General features: G+C 35.8%; 1 long non-coding RNA gene across 1 annotated transcript in view; it reads left to right on the top strand.

Moving 5' to 3' along the window:
• Positions 1-18963, top strand: part of LOC149194204 (uncharacterized) — a 31157-nt gene extending 12194 nt beyond the window's left edge. Inside the window, exon 3 of the long non-coding RNA XR_016255037.1 lies at positions 18900-18963. This is a non-coding gene — a long non-coding RNA (uncharacterized LOC149194204). The remainder of the gene's footprint in view (positions 1-18899) is intronic.
• Positions 18964-20592: the final 1629 nt, after the last annotated feature.

Here is a 20592-nt window from a genome sequence, read left to right as displayed (position 1 = left end):
TCCCCCATTTTCTTCTAATTTCTTCAATTGTCCTTTCCTTCAGTTAAGCACGCTTGATTTAGAGGCGATCTGGGATGGGTAACCTCCCGGGAAGTCCTAGTTATCGGGTGTAAGCCCCGGAAGTGATGATTGACGCTATGTGATTCAAGTCACTAGTTTCAATCCCACTTCTTCACCCTTGTGAACATCACCCGATGTAATGAGTGCTAAGTGAACTATTCAAAAATCATGAGAAATTATTCAGTTACGACTACCTCTCATGAAATGGTCATACATGAATGACTTACTTAACGTAGTTGAATCCCAAAATGATATCTAATATAATGCACTATGTAAGACCCCCTAATAATTAAATTCAAAAAGAGTGAAGGGATCTCTACTTGAATGGTTCATGAGGTACAATAATTGCTAAGGTTTTGCAAATGGGGTAGAAAACTAAGTGGGCTTGATTGTGGTGAAAACTCCACAGTTAAGCGCGCTTGAGCCAGAGGCGATCTGGAATGGGTGACCTTCCGGTAAGTCCTGGTTACCGAGTGCAAGCCCTGGAAGTGATGATTGACGCCATGTGATTCATTTCACTATTTTCAATCCCACTTCTTCACCCTTGTGAGCATCACCCGATGCAATGAGTGCTAAGTGAACTATTCAAAAATCATGAGAAATTAGTCAGTTATGACTACCTCTCATGGAAATGGCCATACATGAATGACTTACTTAATGCATTTGAATCCCAAAATGATATCTAATACCCCTGATTATCTACTAGGGTATATGGCTGGCCTGGAACAAAGGAATTTTTCATGATCAGGTTTTTTCCCCCTTTCCAACGCAGTTGAATCCCAAAATGATATCTAATACCCCTAATTATCTGCTAGGGTATATGGCTGGCCCGAAACAAAGGAATTTTCCATGATAAGGATTTCCCCCTTTCCAATTGCGGTGCAATATGCCTCCATTTTTGAATTGCTTCCTCAAACCACCCCGGCTCTGATCCAAAGGAATATCCATGAAGAACAAATCAAACCATATGTTCCATGGGCCTATTTTGATGGTTCCTCAGATGCACAGGATATATGTGGGGCTGGAATTATCATTCATGTTAATGATCACAGATCTCTCAAAGCCTCTGTGAGCATCAGTATAAGATCAAACGACTATGCAGAATTACAAACTCTGAAACTCCTTTTGTGTTGGTTAAGACAACTGGGGATTGACACAGTTCAGATTTTTGGTGACTCTCTGAATGGGATAAATTGGACAAACAATGTGTAGCATTGTCAAAATCTTATTTTAGTTCATATTTTATAAGAAATTTCATGCTTAAAATCCGGTTTTGTTGATTTTTCTATCACTTACATTTACAAGGAGAGGAACGCTGAAGCGAATTTCCTTTCTAAAAAAGGTTTACAATAGGTTATGTACATCTAGCATATAACAGAATCAGTGAATGGGCAGGTCATCGAGATGAATCAACCGCCAAATGGTTAATGGCTCTATCTGATGTGGTTTCGTTTTGCTCTCCCAACGATTGTTTTATGGTTTTACAGGACCAATTTTCAGTTTTATATGTTGTGTTTATATGTTTTTGTTGTATATGTCCTTCAATATATGATGAATTTTGACATTATTTTTTGATATGGACAGGTTGTTTTCTTCGATGCTTGGAGAGACTCGTTATATGGTATCAAACTTATTATATGTTTATTTGTGCTTTTATGTATTGAGTAAGTGATGTTTTTTCCACTTTTATCAGTATGTTTTGCTTTCACTTTCTGCTTTTTGTGGATTCATAGTCTTGATCATGAATGCTTAACTGCATTTACCTATGTCACTTTTTATCTTCTTAATAAAAAGTTTGGTTTTTCCCTTGGAAAAGAAAAATGAACAAAACTTTTATTAAAAGAAAGAAAATGTACTGCATAAATAAAAAACAAGAACAATTGATTTATTTAAATGAGATGGTAATAAGTTTTGGAGTAAATTTATTATTAGTAAAACCAAATAAAATAATATCATTAGTTTTAAAAAGGTATTTTAAAAATATTTATGAACCCCATAATGCCATGTACACCATTTCAAATGTTCCTATAGAGGATGAAATATTTTTTCTAGAAGACATGGAGTTTGGGATTAAGTGAATCCCAATTGGAAAAGCTAAGGATATGGAAATCTATCATGTTGGAATTTTAAAATAGGAGGGTCTATCCTCATCTCTCACATACACAAGCTCTTCAATTTTGCAGTGAAGTAAGGCTTCCCTAAGCCTTGGATGATAGCGTCATTGTACCTATCTTTAAAAGTGGGGATAAAAACATTCCCTCTAATTATAGGACCATTATTATTAGTCCCATTTTAGATAATCCATATGAAATTATTTTGGAAAATAAAATTAGCCTATGGTTGGAAAGCCATGATAAAAGAAGTAAATGTCAATCTGTGTGTAAGAGATATCATTCAATTGTGGACCACCTCGTTACTCTAAGGATCATTACAAAGGAGTGTCCAATAGTAAAATCAACCTCCTTTGTTGCTTTTTGGACTTCAAAAAAGCTTTTGACATTGCTCCCAAGACAAACCTTTGGAAGAGGTTGGAAGAGATGAAGGTTGTTGTGACAAGGTTGTATGAGAATGTTATTTCCAAGTTTAGGACCACTAAGGGTTGGTTGGAAGATATTAATTGCAATATTGGAGTCAAGAAGGGGCGTCCCTTATTCCTTGCTCTTTTTGGCACGTAGATTGATAATTTAGAATAACGTTGTGAAGAAATGGGTTGTGTTACCCCCACTCTCACTGGTATAATCATCATTCTTCTTCTTAACGCTGACGATATTATTCTTTTGGCAAGGAATCTTTACAATTTCAGAAAGAAACTCAGAATCCTCCAATATTTTTGTTCGAAGATGGGTATGAATGTTAATACTGAAAAAAAGTCATAATTAAATCTAAAAAGATCACATACAATACTTTATTATATGACAACAACAACTTGGACGTAGTTCCTTCATACAAATTGTAGAGTCTCTACTTTGCACTTGATTATCCATCATTACCTACAGTTTTCCCTCACTCATCTCTCTCTTTTGCCTCATTTTCCTTGCAAACCAACCCAGATCATTACATTTAATGTCCTTAAGCATGATTAAGTGAACTTTGCTAATGTGTGACTGTTTTGTTTAGATTTTGACATATTTACAGAGATTCCGCAGCTGTCTGGCAATTCCGCAGCCATTCAGCGATTCCGCAGCCATCTGATGATTCCGTAGCCTTTTTTTTAATCTCAAGGTTCCACGTGTCATTTTGAAAAACGAGCTGCATGGGCATGTAGGGATAAAGGTGCTCAAGGTTCCTGTGCTGTTGGTTCGGCCAGCCACATCATCTACACCTCCAGTCAACGAGGGTCAAGCCACGGTCAACAAAGGCAGCTAAACGGTGTTGCGTAAGTTGTTGGGTCACGTCAATGCAACTGGTGATTTGTCCGTGTTACGCAGGTTGTGGGAAACATAATCCAACTCTGGATTCAATTCCCATAACGACCAGAACCTCCAGCTCATCCACGAGGCTCATGACGTGTTGCTGAACCTTTATTACGCATGATAGATTAGTTAAATTTCAATTTCTAGCTTTACGCATTAGGCAATCGTTTAGATGCCTATAAAAACTAGCGTTTGCATACGCTTAATGTTACTTTTTAGTTGCTGTGTTTTATGAACTTGTTATAATTTTAGTGCATTTCAAGACTCTGTTTTAATAGTGTTGTTCTAGCACTCTTGACTGTAATTTTCTGCATATGGAGTAATAGAAGACAGCGCTGTTCTGACGTTTTCAAATCCTTGAGTCTTCTTTGGGTTGTATGAATGGAGGGCCCCTGTTCATGACTGCCCTTGTATAGTATTTTATGTTCAGCATTTCCTTATTTTCCATTCAGCATTTCCTTTTCTTTGAAACATGTACAGCTTGATTCACTTTCATGTTATTTCATTTCCAGCCTTTATTTTAAGCTGATCAGTATTGTTCTTTTGCAGGTTTTTAACCCGGGATTGTTTTCGTGTTTATGTATTTGCTTTATATCTAGTGGTAGTTTCAGTTGACAGATTCAAAGTTGCTGCCTTTACTTTATTTTCATAGCTGATTTTTAGTTTAATTTCTCAAAGTTGTCTGCTAACATATGAATGGTCTCTTTATCACAAATTGTCTATCTTTTAGAGATCAGAATACTAATAAATTACAGCTGGCTTTGAATACTTTTTAGACTAATCTTTAACTACTTTCTAATCGTGCTTTACATAGTACCATATGATAGAAGCAGAGAGTTAGAAAGAGATGAACATTATAACTAGTCTTTAAAGTAGATTTTTCTCATTTTTGATCACTTTTTAAACTCATCTTTAGCTACTTCCTAATCGTGTTTTACACAGTACTATGTGTTAGAAGCAGAGAGTTAGGAAGAGATAAACATTATCATTGGTTTTTAAAGTGATTTTCTTACCTTTTATTTGCAGCAGCATGAATGGTGTCTAATGCCATTAGAAAGTGGTTCTTTGCTTTCAGTTCATTTTAATTTATTTATTTCTTTCAAGCTTTTCCTTTTCAGAAAGTAGTTAAAAACCACTAATCACACACTCTCACTCATCTAGAATTCACCTTACACACACTATCACTCATCTGTTTATAAAATCATCACTCCATTTTAGGAAGATAAATTAACCACAAACAACACCCCAAACGACAAAAAGTTCTAAGAGGTTGCTTAAGTACATATAGTACACATTCACTTCATCAGCTTACGAGCCCCGGGTTGACAATTAATGACATCAATTTAGGAACACTAAATTGACTAAACATTTTGGCGCCGTTGCCGGGGAAGTGAAATTAAGTAGCCATATTCTTAGAAAAAAACACATAAAAATTTCAAGGAAATAAGTTGATAACCTATCAAAGTATGCTCTCCTCTTTCACTTCAAGGTGATCTGGAGGATCAGAAAAGAGAAAGTTATTGATTTAGTAGCTTCTTGAGTATGCTCTCTTCTTGCACCTAGAGTGAACTGGAAGATCAGAAAAAGAACTATTAACTTGACTTGAAGAAAATAATAAAAAATGACATGCATAGAGCTAGAGATTCTAGAGGAAGGTTTTTAGCTAGAGCTCGAAATTCAATTTTTACAAGTCCATCTGCTTCAAGGGATAGAAAAGAGACACCTCCCTTATCTCCAACCGACACTCCTAGTCCTAGAATTCCTGGAATTCAAGAGCCAAGAGTTGACTCTCCTACACCTTCTATTGAGTTTGAACCAGGAAGAGACTCTTCTCTTTCTCCTACAGAAAGACCAATTGTAATTGAGAAAGTGGAATCATCTGAAGAAGAAGGAGAAATCTCTTCTCATTCACCTTTTGTAGAGGAACCAGAAGATTTTGAAATCCCTAGGAGAACCATCATGGAAGAGGAAGAAGGAGGTGGTAGGGGTAGAGGTAGAGGTAGAGGAGGAGGAGGAAACAACAATAACAATAATGGAGGAAGAGGTCCCCTTGGAGGAGGAAATAGAGATGGGGATAATTCATTTGGGTTTCCCATTGTTAATGAGGATTCCCGAGCCACTATGAAAAACATATCACCATCTGTCCTCCCAAATTTCCATGGGTTAAGGACTGAGGACCCTGAAACATTCTTATTTGAGTTTGAAGTGGTGTGTCAAACTTATGACTACCTGGATGACTCCCAGAAACTCAAATTGTTCCCTTCAACACTGAAGGATCAAGCCTTGAAATGGTTCATGGGGTTACTCACTCAATCCATTAGGACTTGGGATGAAATGAAACAGACATTTTTGGATAGGTATTTGGACTATTGTATGCCTACTAATCACAAGGACGAGGTTTTTAAAATGATACAAAAAGAAGATGAGAGCTTAGAAGATTTACTTGAAAGATTTCAATATAACTTGAAAAGAGCAAAAATGAGTAGCTTGGATGAAGAGACCTTAAAAGCCCTCTTATTAAAGGCCATTAGGGATGAATGGATAGATATCCTAAACATGATGGGGAAAGGGGATATTTCTCAACTTTCACTCAATGATATAGCAGAACTCTGTATCCATCTCTCAAGGGGCAAATCAAAAACTCAAAAAGGGCCTAGAGATTCTTCTCTCCTTAGGGCAAATAAATCTGCAACAGGATCAGTAAGTCGGGCTGAAATCGACAGTATGCTTGATGAATTTAAAACTGACATCTTAGGGAGTCTTAGTGAACAACTTGATACCCTTAAGATTCACAATAAACAAAAAGCAGAAGCTGAGGCTTTGGCTATCTTTTGCCCGAAATGCAGAAAGAAACATGCTTTAAGGGAATGTCCCTTAGATGCACACGTTGTAGAAACATGTGTAATTTGCTCAGAAACTCATGAGACCAAGGATTGTCCTTCAATTCCTGGCCTCAAAGCAGTCTTTCAAGAGGATCCAGATACACTTGAATCTCTCTGTTTTATTGCAAGGAGACCTTGGCAAGGACAACAGAATCAAGGGTTTAACAACTCTATGAATTCTCAATCCCAACCAAATTGGAATCCTTGGCAACAACCTTGGCCTCAACCTCAAAATGCTTTTCAAGCATGGATGCAAAGCATGCAAAATCCTTATGGGAGATTTGCTCAATTCTATCAATATCCTCCATCATTTCAGAATCAACAAGCTCCACAACTTCCAAATCAAGGTCAACAACTATCATTGCCATACCCTCAACAACAACAACCTCCTCCACAAAATCAAAATTCTCAATTATCGCTTCAATCCTAGCAGAAATCAAATCAACTTCCCTCTCAGCCATTACCAAATCCAAATAATAGGAACCCTCAAAATGCTTACATGATGGAAGGTCAACCATTCCCTACCTATATGGTTGTTCCTCTCAATGAAGTACAACTCAGATCAGGTAGAATCTTAGATCAACCTTCTACAAGTGTTCAACAACCAAGCATTTCTGAGGAAGAATCTCTCAAAGTCAATAAGGGTTCTGAAGTATCACTTCAAAACCAAAATATCCAAAAAGAAAAAGAAAAAGAATCAACCTCTACAACTCCCATAGTTGAGCAACCTACACCTTTAGCTACACCTCCTTTTCCTGAAAGATTACAAATTGACAAAGGAGTGGAAAAGCAAATATGGGTGACTGACTATAGTTTCCTAGATGAAATGAAGAATGTCTGTATCAAGATTCCCTTGTTACAAGCCATTAAGGAAATTCCCATTCTAGCGAAGACAATAAAGGAGTTGAGTTTGAAGAAAACAGGAAAAAGAACCAGAGATACTAAAAGGATACATCTAGTTGGAAAAATTGCAGACATAATGATGGGTAAGATTACCATGCAAAAATTTGTGGATCCCGGTAGCCCTATTGTCAAAACTCATATTAATGGGGTTGAAATCCCAAATACTTTGATTGACTTAGGAGCCGCGATCAACATCATGAGTAGACAGACCATGGATCAGTTAAAGCTTCCTAACCTTCTCTTTACACCTACTTTGCTGCAGCTTGCAGATAGAACAATCATTAAACCTGATGGTGTATTGGAAGATATTCCGGTCTCTCTAGATTCTTGGGAATATCCAGTTGATTTTATGATTTTAACTCCCAAGAACAATCTAGGAGGACATCCTCTTATTTTAGGAAGACCTTGGCTGGCCACAGCTGATGCTTTCATAAGTTGTAGGTCTGGGGACATGTATATATCAGATGGTAATTCCACCAAGAAATTCAACTTGTATCCTCCAGCAAAGGCAATAACAGAAATAGGGGAAGATGAGTGGGTTGATGATGAGGATACTATTCAACCTGTTCTAACCATCTCTGAAATCAGTGAGGATAGTCAAATTCTAAATACATTAGAAAATTTTGAAATACCTTTAGAATATGACTCTACACAGTTTCAGTTAGATGCAGACATTGAATATCTCTCCTCTAGACAGATGTCTCTCTTCTCAATGGAAGAGTTTGGTAGTTCTACAGTTGAAATCCTTCCAGGAAAAACATTCAACATTAACAAAAACTTGGGAAGACCACAACAAGAAGAATTAACCAAACTGTTGCAAAAACATTCCACTGCCTTTGCATGGGAATACACTGACATGAAAGGAATCGATCCTAAGACTTGTATTCATCACATCTATATTGAAGAAAACAGCAGACTTATTAGGCAACCACAAAGAAGGATGAATCCAAACCTTAGGGAAATCGTGAAAGAAGAACTCCAGAAATTGCTCAAGGTAAACTTCATTTACCCCATTTCAGATAGCCAATGGGTTTCTCCCTTGGTTATAGTACCCAAAAAGAATGGTAAATGGAGAGTTTGCATTGATTATCGAGAATTGAACAAGGCAACCTTAAAGGATCATTTCCCTCTACCTTTTATTGATCAGGTACTAGACACTTTAGCAGGTAAAAAATATTTCTCATTCTTGGATGGTTTTAGTGGGTATAATCAAATTCAGGTAGCACCTGAAGATCAAGACAAAACCACATTTACTTGTCCTTGGGGAACTTTTGCCTACCGAGTACTCCCTTTTGGATTGTGCAATGCACCCGCTACATTTCAAAGGGCTGTACTAGGAATCTTTTCAGATCTGATTCATGATTGTGTAGAGGTATACATGGACGATTTCACAGTTTATGGTAATACATTTGAAGAAGCTTTGGAAAATTTGGAAAAAGTACTGGTAAGATGTAAGGAAACAAATCTTTCTTTAAGTCATGAAAAGTGTTTTATGATGTTTACTGAAGGGATTGTTTTAGGACATCATATTTCAGGAGATGGAATTAAGGTTGATAGATCCAAAGTTGAAGTCATCTCTAAGTTACCTGTTCCAAATTGCCAGAAGGATGTTAGAAGTTTTCTTGGGTTTACTGGGTATTACAAAAGATTTATTGAAAACTTCACTAAGATAGCATCCCCTCTTTTCAAATTGCTTACCAAGGACTGTGAGTTCAAATGGGATCCTGAGTGTCAATCTACCTTTGAAGCTTTAAAGTCTAGAATATCTGAAGCACCCATCTTAAGGGGGCCAAACTGGAAACTCCCTTTCCACATTTCTACTGATGCTTCAGATACAGCTCTAGGAGCTGTTTTGGGACAAAAGGATTTGATCCCTTATGCCATTTATTACACAAGTAAGAATTTGACTCCCACTGAGTTAAATTATACTGTTACAGAAAAAGAGTTCTTAGCTGTGGTACATGCGATCAATAAGTTTAGACACTACATAACTGGCTATGAAACCTTTGTCCATACTGATCACTCTGCCATAAGATATTTAATGAACAAACCTGTCACTAAAGGTAGAGTTACAAGATGGCTTTTACTTTTACAAGAATTCAACATTACTGTGTTAGATAGACCTGGAAAACAGAACACAGTAGCTGATTTCTTGTCTAGAATCCAAAACACTAATGAAGATTCTCCAGTAGAAGATCAGTTTCCAGATGAATACTTGTTTGCAGTGACTACCAAGACTCCTTGGTATGCAGATATGGCTAATTATCTAGTTACAGGGAAGCTACCTCTACACTTATTTCCTAATGAGAAAAGGAAAATCATTCAGGAGAGTTCACATTTTTCTTGGATTTCTAATGAATTGTTCAAAACAGGGCTAGATTGTATAATCAGAAGGTGTGTTCGGGAAGATGAAATGCCTGACATCCTTAAGGCATGTCATGATGAACCATGCGACGGGCACTTTGCTGACAAGAGGACAGCTTATAAAATCCTTTCTCTAGGATATTATTGGCCTTCTCTCTTTAAAGATGCAAAGCAGTATGTTAGAAGGTGTGACAGCTGCCAAAGAGTTGGGAAACCAACTCCTTCAAATGAAATGCCACTACAGCCTCAGGTATGCATCGAACCCTTTTAGAAATGGGCTCTAGATTTCGTTGGACCAATTAATCCTCCATCAAAGCAAAAGAAGTATATACTGGTTTGTACTGATTATGTTACTAAGTGGGTAGAAGCGAAAGAATTGCCTTCTGCCACTGAAAATTCAGTTGTTCAATTTCTTTTTGAGGATATTTTCACTCGTTTTGGTGTCCCAAGGGAAATTGTAACAGATCAGGGCAGCCAGTTTACATCTAAATTGATGGAGAAGCTGATGGAGGAATATAAGATCAAGCACAGAACATCCACTCCCTACCATCCGCAATCCAATGGCCAAGTGGAATCTACCAATAAAGTTCTTGAAGGCATTATCACCAAGACTGTTCATCTTCATAGAAGAGATTGGGCGGAAAGGCTCCCTGAAGCCTTATGGGCCTATAGAACTACATGGAAGAACACAACAGGACATTCTCCCTATGAACTTGTTTATGGGAAGGAAGTCCTGCTCCCCATTGAGTTCCAAATCAAGACCTTCAAGATGGCAGTCCAATTGGGAATGAGCCTCTCAGAAGCCCAAAGACACAGAATGGACCAACTAAATGAGCTAGATGAAATAAGACAAGATGCAATTCTAAGGACCGATCTAGTTCAACACCAAAGATCTAAATGGCATGATCGTCATATCAAAGAAAGAAAGTTTCAGAAAGGAGATTGGGCTCTATTGTTTGATTCAAAGTTCAAAGACTTCAAAGGAAAGTTTCAAACTCATTGGCTTGGGCCATATGAGATTGATGAAGTCTTTAGCAATGGAGCAGTTAAAGTGAAAACTATTGATGAATTTCATACTCCTCTTATTGTGAATGGCCATTGCTTGAAAATCTACCAAAAGCCATTCTCAAAAGAAGAGTTTGTCAAGTTGTTTAAAGAAGATTCTGCAATCAGGTTGGTGGAGAAGGATTCTTCTCCTCCATCAGCCTAATCTTTGGTTTTTGAAAAAAAAAAAGAAAAAAAAAAGGAAAAAAAAAAAAGAAAAAAAGAAAGAAAGAAAAAAAAGAATAAATGTATAAACCTGAAAACCAATCTCTGATTGGCAGTCTTATGCAGAAAACCTAAGGTGAAAATCAGGGTCACCTGACACTTCATGTTTTCGAAGAAAAAACAATATCTCTCTCTCTTCCATCTCATTTCGCCATTTCATCCACTTCATTCACCATCTCATTCATTTAATCACTCTCACTCCACCTCATTTCTTTCCATCCATCCATCCATTCATTACATTTCATTCCATCAATAAAGTTTTTTTTTTAGACAACTAAAGTTGTTTTGTGCAGCCGGAGGGTACCACTGCAGTTTCCGCAGCTGTCTGGCGATTCTGCAGCCATTCAGCCATTCCGCATCTCTCTGCACCTGCATAAAAAAAACACAGTCTGTTTGAAAAGAAATTTACAGTTCAGAAGTCATCAACAATAAGTGGAAAAGAGTCATGCAACAACAATAAAACAATAAAGGGTTAGTGGCAAATGATCAAAGGCAATCCAAGCACGGATATGAGGTATGATCTAAATCCTAAACTTATGGTTATCTCATTTTGCAAAGTTTCCGGGTTATGTTTCTTGCCATTTAATGTAATGATTACCAGTCTTTCCCATCATGCGACCAAAAATCCACGTATCCCCCACACTTATCGGTCCTGTTCATCACGATTTTGAAACTCAATTGCAGCTGCTCTTCCATTAAGGTTTTCGTACCTGAGTGACGTAGACTACTGTACTACGTCTCTCTAAGTCATAATTCCGCAGCCAAGTGTAAACCTATGACCGAAGCCTAAGGACCTAACCGTTTCTACCCATCATTTCATAACCCTCCTACGCTCGTATCATTCCATTCACGCTGTTTCATTTCCACAGTTCCCTTATTCCGCTGTGCTCACTACGCTGCTACCTTAGCCATACTCTGTTTTACTTTTTCCTCTTTGCTAATTCTGATTATCAGTGAACGTATGTTACGACTGTTACATTAGAGCCGTAAATTTACTGTGTTAAGGCCACTGTTGAAGTCGTGTAACCTTTTTTTCAAAAAGTTTTAGAACAGAGCCGTAGAGCCATTGGGTAAACTCTTAAGAGCAGAACCCGAGGGTTCAAAATTTCTGGAGGGATATCCTCAAGTTAAAGAGGCTTTGCAGAAAGCAAACTGGCTCCAATGCATCCAGAAATTCAGAGGTTACCACAAAGAGGTTACGAAGGCCTTTGCACGTTCCTTCAGAGACAAAGACAATCAAGTGGAGATAGGGGACCTAAAGTTTACAGTCACTGAGAGAAGTATAGCACAGGCCACTTCACTCCCACAAACTGGAGAAAGATGGTTTAAAAACAGATCAGTACAAGACCAACAGTGGAAGAAAATCTTAAAGAATCCAGGTATGGATACCAGCATTTTTACAAAAGGGATTCCTGTTACTTATGTCAAGGAAGAATGGACAACTTTACTTTTATTAGTGCAAAAATTCTTTACTTGTGAGGGAAGGTTTGGAGTTTTATATGTTTACCATGCCAAAGTTATGATGCATTTCTTAGGAGATGATATTAACCTTCCATATTTTCTACTCTCAAGTCTTAGAAAAATGTGTTCAATTATCCAAAGGAACCCAAGAAACATTGAACCACATCTGTATCATCATGGTCTTGTTAAGATGCTAGTTGAGGAACAGTTGAAAGCAAAAAGAGATACCTGGGAGAGATTTCTTGTGAGAAACCATTTTGAAGAAGCAGGAGAAACCTATGTGCCTAAAAAGAGTAGAAGAAAAAGAGAAGAGGCTACCCCTGAAACTTTTGTCCAAGAGGAAACTGTCCAAGAACAGATTGAAGAAGAAACTGATGTACATCATTCTGAACATGAAATTGACCCTGAGCCTGCTGTGGACATTGGTCAAACAACCCAAGGAATCATCACAGAAACCCTTTCAAAACTTGCCCAAGAAGTTGCTCAAAAGAGAAAAGAGAATAGGAAGAAACAAAAGAAAGATAAAGGAAAATCCATAGCTCAAGAAACCTACCTCACTCCTGAGAATTCTAGTGACGAAGAAACTCAGCCCTTAGCACAAAGGTTGGCCCAACTCCATGAAACTGCCCTTTCCAAGAAGGTGGAAAAACAAAAGCAAAAAGCATAAAAAGAAATACAGAGCATCACCACCGTGAGAAGGAGCAGAAGGATACAAGACAAAGTGGGGGCCACAAAGGGTAAAAAGTCACTCATCATTGATTTGAGCACACCTGAAAAGGTTGCTACAAAACCTGACTTTGAGAAAAGCTCTCCACACGCTGAGTATGTTGAGACCAGTCCTCCACGTGAGGAAAGTCCTTTTGAGCATGAACCTGAATATGAACATGGATCCGAATTTGAATATGAGCCTACTCCAAAGAAGTCACCAGAGGTTGATCTAGATCAACAGAAAGTTTATAATTACCTGGAGATGTTAGAACAAGCAGCTGCTGGTCCAAGCACTGTTCAACGTTTGGAGCAGCAAGTTCAATCACTGAAGCAGGAAGTATTTGAGCTGGAGGTACTAAATCGCCACATCAAACAAGAAAATGAAAAACTGAAGGTACAGAGCAATGTGGACAAGATGGTCCAAGATAACACCATGCTTCATATGGGCCTGTGGCAAAAGGAAAACAAAAAGCTCAAGAAGAGATGTAGGAAATTAAACAGAGCTTTGATCAATCTAAAATTCAGGTGTTTGATGAAAAGACCAAGAGTCAATGTGGCCACACAGAGAAAGAAGAGAAGGCTGGATGTCTTAGCAGAGGCATCTCAGCGGGTGGACTGAACAATGTTTTTGATTGCATGAGGACATGCAATGCCCTCGTAGTGGGGGTATGTAGAGCCTCTACTTTGCACTTGATTATCCATCATTACCTACAGTTTTCCCTCATCTCTCTCTTTTGCCTCATTTTCCTTGCAAACCAACCCAGATCATTACATTTAATGTCCTTAAGCATGATTAAGTGAACTTTGCTAATGTGTGACTGTTTTGTTTAGATTTTGACATATTTACAGAGATTCCGCAGCTGTCTGGCAATTCCGCAGCCATTCAGCGATTCCGCAATCATCTGATGATTCCGCAGCCTTTTTGTTAATCTCAAGGTTCCACGTGTCATTTTGCAAAACGAGCCACATGGGCATGTAGGGATAAAGGTGCTCAAGGTTCCTGTGCTGTTGGTCCGGCCAGCCACATCATCTACACCTCCGGTCAACGAGGTTCAAGCCACGGTCAACAAAGGCAGCTAAACGGTGTTGCGTAAGCTGTTGGGTCACGTCAATGCAACTGGTGATTTGTCCGTGTTACGCAGGCTGTGGGAAACATAATCCAACTCTGGATTCAATTCCTATAACGACCAGAACCTCCAGCTCATCCACGAGGCTCATGACGTGTTGCTGAACCTTTATTACGCATGACAGATTAGTTAAATTTCAGTTTCTAGCTTTACGCATTAGGCAATCGTTTAGATGCCTATAAAAACTAGCGTTTGCATACGCTTAATGTTACTTTTTAGTTGCTGTGTTTTATGAACTTGTTATAATTTTAGTGCATTTCAAGGCTCTGTTTTAATAGTGCTATTCTAGCACTCTTGACTGTAATTTTCTGCATATGGAGTAATAGAAGACAGCGCTGTTCTGACGTTTTCAAATCCTTGAGTCTTCTTTGGGTTGTATGAATGGAGGGCCCCCGTTCATGACTGCCCTTGTATAATATTTTATGTTCAACATTTCCTTATTTTCCATTCAACATTTCCTTTTCTTTGAAACATGTACATCTTGATTCACTTTCATGTTATTTCATTTCCAGCCTTTATTTTAAGCTGATCAGTATTGTTCTTTTGCAGGTTTTTAACCCGAGATTGTTTTTGTGTTTATGTATTTGCTTTATATCTAGTGGTAGTTTCAGTTGACAGATTCAAAGTTGCTGCCCTTACTTTATTTTCATAGCTGATTTTTAGTTTAATTTCTCAAAGTTGTCTGCTAACATATGAATGGTCTCTTTATCACAAATTGTCTATCTTTTAGAGATCAGAATACTAATAAATTACAGCTGGCTTTGAGTACTTTTTAGACTAATCTTTAACTACTTTCTAATCGTGCTTTACATAGTACCATATGATAGAAGCAGAGAGTTAGAAAGAGCTAAACATTATAACTAGTCTTTAAAGTAGATTTTTCTCATTTTTGATCACTTTTTAAACTCATCTTTAGCTACTTCCTAATCGTGTTTTACACAGTACTATGTGTTAGAAGCAGAGAGTTAGGAAGAGATAAACATTATCATTGGTTTTTAAATTGATTTTCTTACCTTTTATTTGCAGCAGCATGAATGGTGTCTAATGCCATTAGAAAGTGGTTCTTTGCTTTCAGTTCATTTTAATTTATTTATTTCTTTCAAGCTTTTCCTTTTCAGCAAGTAGTTAAAAACCACTAATCACACACTCTCACTCATCTAGAATTCACCTTACACACACTATCACTCATCTGTTTATAAAATCATCACTCCATTTTAGGAAGATAAATTAACCACAAACAACACCCCAAACGACAAAAAGCTGTAAGAGGTTGCTTAAGTACATATAGTACACCTTCACTTCATCAGCTTACGAGCCCCGGGTTGACAATTAATGACATCGATTTAGGAACACTAAATTGACTAAACACAAATATCTTGGAATCAATATCCGTCACAAGCTCAACTAGAATAATATCATTGAAAAAGGGTAATGGAGGATGGAAAGCTTATTATGGACTTGAAAATAACTTTAAGTTAGTAGATCTTTAGATGAGATAAATCACTAAACTCCTCTTTAAGACTTTTTTCACCCTTATTATTTTATATTGATGTGAGGTTTGGAGATGTGAAATCTTCTGAGAGTTATGGAGGAAGATAGAACAAATCCAAATGCAACTTATAACATATAATATTAAGATTAAAGAAACTACACCCCATCTTATCCTCTTCATCAAAAGAGTTCTTTTCACTATTTAAAGCATGGCTATGATTATGTATCTTATGTATAAGACAATGTTAAACAACATGGAAGACATTATGTTTCATAAAATTGCTTTTAACTCTAGCCGAAAGACATTATGTGCAGCTCAAGCGAGGATGGCATAATGATGCCCAAGAAAGAGGAAACTAAGATTATAAGGAGATGATCAATCCAAATCTAGAGAGTCGAAATATCTCTCTATCTTGAATAGTATAAAGAATAAAATAAGCATCTCCAATAAGAATAAATTTTCACAAACTCAATAGTGAAATTGTGTATTGGTTAATTCCCAAAACATCATGGGATGAAAGGATGTATCACTTTTGTGGTGTCAAGAAAATTGAAAATGAAAAACATTTTCTTTTAAATTGTCTAACTAATACCTAAATTAAAATCTAATTTTAAAAATATTAATCATACTATCAATCTAATTCTTTAACTCAACAAAACTATAAAAATCTTTAATCTCAATGTTATTTAAATCTAAAAACATTTTTTTTTAAACATATAAATACAATTTTAAAAATAAGAAATCTTTTATCTTTGTAAAATCCGCTTATTCAAATTTAATAAAGATGGCCATTATTTTATTATTATTATTTATAAAACATTTACAATTTTTTTTTAATTAAAATGTTGCCCAACTTTTTAATTGATATATTTTCATATTTACATGCCTAAGAAAATGTTACTTTAATATTATTATTTATAAAACAATTATGAAAATATTTTTCTTAATTAAAATGTTGACCAACCTTTTAATTGATATATTTTCATGTTTGCATACCTACAAAAACAAGTTATCTTAACTTAAAAGAACATTTTAATTACATATAAATATCATTCTAAACTATTGTTAATCTTATAGACTTTAAATTGATATATTTTCATGTTTACATACCTACAAAACAAGTTATCTTAACTTAAAAGAACATTTTAAGTACATATAAATATCATTCTAAACTATTGTTAATCTTATAGACTTTAAAGTATCATTCATTCCCATATATTTTTTGCTATTAAAATACAGCTTATTAAAAAAACAATACACAATAAAGTAGAAATAAATAATTCATTTTTTGGTTGCTACTTGAGTGGATAGATTCATTTTACAGCTCAATATGATGTGTAACACTGTCTATCCACATCAAAATTGAAATTTTGCTAGTGTCAACCAAAAAAATCTAAAAAAATTAAATTAAATAACTATACAAAACATTTAAATAATATTACCTCATAAAAAAATTGCAAAAAAATAAGATCCCTCTAAACTTATATTAAATCAGTATTTAAAATATATCTATACTAATAAAATACAAAATATACCAATAAAAAAAATATTTTGTGATGTCTGAAGGATCTCTATATTGGTGCTCCTCATAGAGTCTATCGCTGAAGGCTCTCTATATTGGTGCTCCTCATAGAGTCTATCGCTGATGGCTCTCTCTATATTGGTACTCTTCTCATAGAGTTAACTTATATAATATTTAGATGGGTTAATATGTTGATGGTTAATATGCTGATGGTACTTTTTTCAAAATGATAATATTGTAAACAGGATTATTTTTGTTAAGCGTCAGTTTCTTGGATGTACGGGTCATATCAGTTTATTAAAACAGTTTCTATTAATAGAAAATCTGTTTTTTTTTTTTTCCTTTTTATCGGTTGTTTTTCTTTCTTTTTGTACTTTTCCTGAATCAGTTTATCGGGCGATGGATGCTAAAAGGGCTTATTAAAACAGTTTCTATTAATTGAAAATCTTAACATATGTTGTTTTTACTTTTCGTGCTTTTCCTGAAATATCTCTGGTTTTATCTCTGGTTTTCTTTAGACAGACAAAAGCAGACATACAAAAGCGGATGTCAAATTCCGGTGAAAGCGGAAATTAAATTTCGGTAATATCTCTGTCAAAGTTAAATTCCGGTGACTTCAAATTTGGTGGAGAAATGGTTGTTCGAATGGAATGCCACTTCCTCTGCAATGTCAGAAAAGCAAGAAGAGGATATAAGACATTCTCAGAGCCAACATACTCTGAATTTCATCTTCGTCTCTGCTCTGCTCCGCGTCTTCTGGTTTCTTGTTTTTTGGGTTGATATGTGTTTGTTCTGTTGCATGGCCATGCATTTTATTTTTTACAGTCCATTTTCCTTATTCTTTTTTTAGTTTTGTTGGGATTGCCATGGTTGCTTTTGGATTAGTTTTGTTGGGATAATTTTACAGTGTGCTAGCGATGTTTGCCCGATTTCACTTTGATGCGGGAGGCAGAGCAGAGATAGATAGGTGAAAATGAAGCCAGTGATATTTGGATTTTTATTAGTCTACCCATTGAAGGGGATGGGCAGGTATTCCTTTGTTTAATCAGCCGTACATATTCAGATTAGTTTGAAAGTGGCCTTTTAGATAATGGCTACGCATAGAGGCTCAGTAATTGTTTTATGGTTCGCTTTCTTTTATTATATATCTCTGGCAATTCTTGCTCAATGATTCTTATTTTGCCACTGATATTTAAATCTATGTATTTCATTCTGTGCTAGGTGGTGTTTTTTTCTTAAACTTTCCAGGGCAGGGTTTATATGGCCTGCAGTGATATTGGGGAAATGAGATGACGAGCCGGAAGATGAAAAATAAGTACGTACATTCTTCGGTTGGCGCTGGAATCACGTAGCGCACGTTCTGTTATAGTCTCCCCATACACAAATGATGTAATTCTGGGATTCTCAAAGTCTTTGCATTTGCAAATTCTGTCATATTCTCTTCTCTGTTTGTCTACATTCTCTCAATCTATGCAGGTACGCATTTTGATTATGTCACTCCAATTTAGGTAAATTCTGCTAACCATGCTCTTAATTTACTTATTGAGAGTTTTATATCAAAATTTAACTTTAATATCGGGATGATTATGTAGCTGTGAGCTGTATTAACATTACATTTTATTTGTTCCTTACATCAGGTATAATGTTCATATTTTGCCTCAGTTTTGTCTTTGCCTAGGTGAGTTTTATTTATTGCAGGATGTACAACAGAAGATAGATTTGGATTTCCAAGAAGCTAACCACTCGAGGGGAGGAGTAGGTATGCTTTAGTCTGGTAGATAATAGCCTGCATATAGCCTTAAGAATTATTTCATGGTCCTATTCACAGGAGAGGTTCGACCCTCTTTATTTATTGATTTATTTATTTTTAAATTTCAAAACGAAATTGCGTGCAAGGAAATCTCAAGGGTGTAAATCTCATTTGCTTAAGGGTTTTAGTGTTGTCCATGATCTCGAATGTGCTCTGCTCTGCAACAGGTAAATAGGGTTTGCCAGTGGGAGGAAGATGAGAGCAGAGGCGTCGGTTCTTTAGTTTTCTTTTTAAGGTAAAAGCGCAAGGTATGGATTATCTATCAATTATCTCTAATTAGAATGGCCGCATTTACATATAATTAGAAAAGTGTTTGCACTTTGCAAGTTTGCAGTATTGAATGCTTCTTATATCTCTCAAAACTAGAATCAGAACTGTCTCCCACAAATGCTTGCTTTATTTATATTTCATTTCATTACTGGTAAAGAACGGCGATTGTTTGCCCCATTTCACTTTGTTGTTGGAGATTTGCAATGTGCTCTGCTCCGCAACAGGTAAAGAGGGTTTGCCATTGGGAGGAAGATGAGACCAGAGTCCTTGGTTCTTTAGTTTCCTTTTTAAGGTAAAAGCCCCTGGTATGGATTATTTATCATTTATCTCTAATTAGAATGGCCGCATTTACATGTAATAAGAAAAGTATTTTCACTTTCTGTAATACTGTGTGTAAAAGGTACTATGTGTAAAAGTGTTTGCGCGTGAAAGGTACACATTCTGTAATACTCTGTGTAGGTAGGAAAAAATCTGGTAGGTATGATCCTCTTGTGAGGTACACTGTTCATGTGCTTAGTCCCAAGTTGATATTAAAACCCTGTCCATAAAATCTGTTCTCTCAAAACTAGAATCAGAATTGTCTCCCACTAATGATTGCTTTCTTTATATTTCGTTGATGGTAAAGAACTAGATTAATTAACCCGTCATAACTCGAATAAATAGATGAATCTAGGATTAGAGTAATCGATATATGTGGTTTGGGGTTTAGGCCTTTCCTCCCATGTAACTCGAACTCGAGATTCTTTCAGATTTTTTTTCCTTTCTTATGATATATTACTTCGGCAATAAACGATCAGAGAAGCACTTTGCAATCGATTGATCTTGTTATATATACCTAGGATGATTTTATAGTGAAATTGTGCATGGATCGATTTTCAGAATATCATGGAATGAAAGATATCACTTCTATCATTTTTTTATGTGTTAAAAGAATGGAAATAAAAAACATATTTTTTAAAATTATTTACCTAAATTTCAAAATATTATAATACTATTCATCTATTTTTTTAACTCAACAAAATTATAAAAATCTTAACACATTTTTCAAAATTATTTTTTAAACGTATTAACAAAATTTAAAAAAAAAAATCTAATTTCTTTTAAAATCCCCATATATCATACTAAAATTACTCCATTATTATTTATGAAAATATTATTCTTAATTAAAAATATCAACATTATCTTATTTTTAATTAAAATGTTGATTAACCTTTTAATTGATATATACTCTATTCTTATTCTGAATTAAAATGTTGAATAACCTATTTTTGCATGATTTTTATTATTTGTAAAATATTATTCTTCATTAAA

This window comes from Pinus tabuliformis, chromosome 2_2 (assembly GCF_031772625.1).
Source record: "Pinus tabuliformis cultivar Carrire ecotype Pingquan chromosome 2_2, CPIR1, whole genome shotgun sequence".
Taxonomy (NCBI): Eukaryota; Viridiplantae; Streptophyta; class Pinopsida; order Pinales; family Pinaceae; genus Pinus; species Pinus tabuliformis.
Note: the sequence above shows the minus strand (reverse complement) of the source record. Positions and strands in the feature narration are given on the sequence as shown.